The sequence below is a fragment of the Nelumbo lutea genome, chromosome 1, assembly GCF_056320005.1.
Source record: "Nelumbo lutea isolate HS-2025 chromosome 1, American lotus-T2T, whole genome shotgun sequence".
Classification (NCBI taxonomy): domain Eukaryota; kingdom Viridiplantae; phylum Streptophyta; class Magnoliopsida; order Proteales; family Nelumbonaceae; genus Nelumbo; species Nelumbo lutea.
The window spans coordinates 183,380,089-183,385,404 of NC_142684.1; the positions used below are offsets into that span (position 1 = coordinate 183,380,089).

General features: G+C 38.8%; 1 pseudogene; it reads left to right on the forward strand.

Annotated features, from left to right (window-relative positions):
* The first annotated feature begins 250 nt into the window (after positions 1 to 250).
* On the forward strand, positions 251 to 915 carry LOC148879696 (small ribosomal subunit protein eS10z pseudogene; annotated as a pseudogene).
* Positions 916 to 5,316: the final 4,401 nt, after the last annotated feature.

A 5,316-nucleotide genomic window follows, 5' to 3' on the forward strand; every position in this document is an offset into this window, starting at 1 on the left:
GACAGGAGAGTGATTCTAACTTGAGTTGTACATGGGTTTGTTCGGTTCGATTGTATATATTTTTTTCAACCAATCTGAACTGCTCGGGTTGAAGTTTCAGCCAATCGAAACCGACCGAATGGGTATAAAAACTGAGCTATTATCTGAACAGTCGGGTTTATCGGTTTGGTCAGTTTAAATCCAACCGGTTTGAAAAACTTGCAACGGAGGTGGTGTTTCTGCTTGTCGCCTGTCTCTCACCTTCGCAACCATGATTATTCTAGAGAAGAATCGCTGAGAGATCTCTAAGTACCTCTTCCAAGAGGACGTTTTCTATGCAAAGAAAAGAAAGACTTTAACCTTGCGAAGCACCCGGAAATCGATGTACCGAATCTGTAGGTAATCAAGTTAATGCAGAGCTTCAAATCAAAGGAGTACATGCGTGAGACCTTTGCTTGGATGCAGTAGGAAACTTTATGAATATCTCTCTACAATACCATTAATGCATACAACTAACAATGGTTTGGAACTGTCTACAGTCCTCTCTTATCTAGTGGGACCTCATTACCTGGGTGTTCCACTCTCAATCCACTGCAAATGATGCATTACTACTGGTATCTCACCAATGATGGGATTGAAATCCTTTGAACCTACCTCAACCTACCTTCAGAGATTGTCCCCACCACATTGAAGAAATCTGTTAAGCACGCCGGTAGGCTCATGGGACCTCCCGGAGGTCGCCCACATTGCCCAAATCGTTTTAAGGGAGACTGACCTAGATTTGGTGATCGTGATGGATACCGTGGAGGTTCCCGAGGATGTCATGGTGAGTTCGATGACAAGGGAGGAGCACCACCTGAATACTAGCCTACATTTAGGAGTCCTAGTTTAAGACCTGGCTTTGGTTGTTCCTGGTCTTTTCTGTCAAGTTATTAATGCTCAATCCTCAAAAGGAGTGAGACAACTTTTGAATGAATTCTGACTTCTTTTCTTGAAACTATGAAGGAAATTTTGGAAAATACAATTTTTATATAAATTCTAACTTTTTGTTTTGAAACTAGAAAGAGGACAAATTGGAAAATTGCGAATTTTAAACATTGGAAATTGAATATTTTGCCTTTTTTTAACTTAGTCAGTTTGGTTTGGGTTATTTTCAGTTTACAAATACATAAACCAAACCGAACTGACCAATTGGGTTATGCATGTTTATAAACCGAAACTGAACCAATATATTTAAAAATCAACCATATCGGTTCGAGTCGGACCGGTTTGGTCAGTTTAGCCCTTCTCATGAACAACCCTAATTCTAACTTGGGCATTGCCCTTGAAAATAGAGTTGGAAACACCCAACTCTAAAGCAATTTGGATCCAACTCAAGATAATAGCAGATCAATGTGCCATTTGGCAAGTCTTTTTAGAAAGATCTTCCAACAACCCAGGTGGCCAAAAGACATAGTGAGCTTTTGGGGTCTTGTCTTTAAAGACAAAGACCGTTTGGCAAGCAACTTAGTCTACTGGGCTTTAAAAAACGTGGTTAAAGGCTATATATCACATAGGAAGACTATAAAGCTTCATTTGGAGCTTCCCGAAATTTGGTGTTTTCAGTCTTTTTGGGTCTTTCCGCCCACACATCTTCTCATCTTTTCGGCTTTTGGTTATCAAATGGAAAAAAGACCAATTTTCGGTCTTTCAAGTTTGCCGAAGCCCAAAAGTCCACATGGAAAGACTTGACAAATGCCACCTTGATGGAATTATCCAAATAAATAAAAAATAATAGTAAGTCTTGGATTTATGGACTCCATTGACATAGTGCCTAAAACTAACCTAACCCAATTGCAACCTTTTTTTTTTTTGAAAAGCCCATAGGTTGAATCATCTCATTGCATCTTTCAATAGTACAGGTATTAGAAAATCAGGTGGGGTAGACCAAGTCTTTGGCCTAGATAAAGAACAAGCCCTTTTTTCAATCGAATTAGCCACACAATTACCCGTACAATAGACAAATGAGATAAAAAAGTGAGAGAACATTCGCAAAAGACTCCTGCACTCGACTATCAAGTGGTGAATGCGCAAGGGAACCACTAAGGAGGGGTTCAACAGGAGAGTGACTATCTTTTGCGCATCTCCTTCTAGAAGAATGGAAGAGATCTGTAATTCAATGGCCAGCTTGATGCCCTCAAGGAGAGCTAGAGCTTCGATCTGTTCTGAGGTACTACATTCACTGTTTATGCCTCTAACCATGTAAAAATTTCCTCCTGAGTCGGGGTTAAACTTTTTACCCCCCAAAACCATTTTATTGCAAGCTTTCTAGGCATACCATAATACCAAAGACCCCATAATGAATTTGTCAAGCCCTAGAAGTGGGTGATTATTGTTTGTAGTCCACCAAGTTGTTAACAATCCTTGACTTCATGCTGGGAGTTAACATCAATCAACTGGACTTGGAGACCAAACCAAACTGCTCTCATGGCAGGGCAATGAAAGAATCTATTTGGCATTGTTTCATTAGCTTCCATACACACACAGTAAGTCGAGTTTACTCCCTGACAGTATACTTTGCAAGGGTTGTGCCAAGAGGTAAGGTGTTCTTAATACAATGCCACAAAAAAGCATGAACCCGTGGTGGGAGCTTCTTGTACTTCCAAAATACTTTCCAGCTTACCTCAAGGAAGGCTTTAGTTTGGGAAGAAGTGCTTGGATCCTCTGAGGATAGAAGTTTATAAGCCGAAGCAGCTATAAAAATCCCAGAAGGCGTGCAAGTCCAAATCAGTCTATCTAAGATGAGCTCATGACCTTGTGATAATGGAGTTTGAAGAAATGAATGTATAACTTCACTTTTAAATGGGTTTTCAGCAAGGTCAAAATGCCATGTGCCAGTAAGAGGATTGATAAGCTCAACAACCTTTAAACTTTCAGCCTTAGCATTGTTCACCATGTGGCCACAATTCAATAGGGGAAAAGTCCAAGGGTCCAAAAGGACATGGGTATCCCACCTTGAGTTGATTAAAATCCTAACTCCTTTCAACAGTAGATGGTAACATCTAAGGAGAGTGTCCCAAATGATTGATTTACTTAGGACTGTTCTTTGCACCCCAGAAGGATTTGTGATAGATATTTTGCTCCTAGGACCTTACTCCATAGACTTTCTGTTTCTTTAAGGAAATGCCATCCAAGTTTCATCAACAAACATTTGTTTGTAATCTCCAGACTTTTAAAGCCCAATCCCCAATGCATTTAGCTTTAGTAAATTCACTCCATGCCCATTGAGTTTGGGCATTCTCATGTATGCCCATTGAACTAATAAAGACAATAATACACTCCGTTGGCATCAAAGACCTATTATAAATCCACACTATCCATTTAACAAAAGGGTAAAAGATTTTAACATACCCTGAGTATTCATAGATTGACTTAAATCTATCCTAAGTTTTTTTAAATAGACTTAAATATTGGACCGGACCCCATTGGGCTTAAACATTCCCTCCACTCGTGAACCTCACATATCAATTCATTTAAAGATTTTAAAATTCTAATTTTCCCTTCTATACCTTTTAACATATGAGATGTAATTTAACATTCACATCTCTTCTCTTGGATGGGTGGAGTATGTGGGCTTATGCTTTTGATCTTAATCTCATTGAGCACAGTCTTAGTTTTGTAGAGTGTTGTAGGAAATCCTGAGCCTCACCCTGAAAAGTAATCGGGCCTGATTTTTAGAGCCTGAACCCGACTCCGCATGCTTAAAACTTTGTCCAAGCCCAATTTAGTGATGGGATGGTGGCCAGCCTATCGAACTACGCAGCCCATAAACAGGCCTAGGTAGAGAGCAGAGATGCAAGGGAAGTAATATGTATGATAATGGAGAAACTAGGAGCTGGTTTGTTGGTCATGGGAAATCCTGGACATGGGTTCTCAAAGAGGTGGATAGATTGTAGTAGCATTAACTTCTATTTAGATTTAATTTGCATTTATTCATGTACTTTTTAAAATTTGAAAGAAATGAAGGGTAACAGAGTGGCAAGGTATATTAAAGTCTATTTGAAAAACTTAGGTATATTTAAGTCAATCTACAAGAACTTACGGTATGTTCAAGTCTTTTACCCTTATAAAATATAATAAATAATGGTTGCATATTGCATTTGGTTGTAGTATATATGCATGGGAGTGTAAAAGGGTTGGATATACAATCTAGTGTATTTTTGTTTCAGATTTGACTGTCTTATTTCTATTTGTTTGTGAGAAGTAAAATAGGAAGCAAGCTAAAGTGATCACATTAAATGGAACAAAATGAAGGTAGGAGGAAGGTTATCATAGGAGTAAGGTAGGATGAAAGATGATGTTGTCCATGGGAAAAAATGGAGGTAGGTGGAAGGTGGTGAAAATTTTGACTCAATTTTTGCACTGCCAAAAAGTGCAATTAAGATAAAAAGTTCGAAGTTTACATTCGAATAGCATAATTACAAGCAAAGAAAGCAAAACTATACTAATTACAAATTTTACATCCGTTCAAGGTTTTCACTGCGACTCAACATATTTAATCATTAAAAAATGTGACGAATTTGAATTCGTCCATCCACTATCCACATTTACAAGCTTCTCGGCCGGTGAGCGCCAATCACAAGCTCGAGTTCAAATTTTGGTGAGCCCTACTGACAAATAGGCTATGGATATTACAAGGATCGATAAAAAAAATCAATTGTTCAGAGTGATTAATAGTTTATTTATTTGATTCTGATGTAGTTACACGGTTACGCCAAAAATGCCAAGAATATTTTGTGCCTACGGAGGGTTATATGTAATGCCTGGAAGGCTGTAACTATGTCATGGGCTGCATCACATGTTTAATTTCCGGTGTAGGGAAAAAACAAACAGTTCAAAATAAGGATAACTTCCTAGTTACTACCAGAAAGAAAGAAACATTATTTAACAATTGTGAAAAAGGAAGAAAAATTTGTCGGTGAAGCAGGCAGGATTCGAAACAGCCGTGTGATTGAATGAGACAGCATCAACGTGTCATTTAATTCGATCACGGCACTTGGCTTGGTGTATTGACCAAAATGCCACATTGGACCAAAAGGTTGCAATTGAAAGAGTACACGTCACGGTCCAAAACCCAGCCACAAATAAAGATTTATATAGTCTTTTACTCTGTCTCTCCCTCACAAAACTCAGCCCCCAAGCCCCCCACAATATCCTTTATCGTATTGTCAGCCTAATCGGCGGTTCAGGACCAGCTTACAGCCTAATTCTCAGTCCCAACCAATCCATTCTGCAGCTGTTAGGTCTAGAGAGTTGATTATTCGTGCATGGGAGTGGATAGAATGATAAGTATGAGTT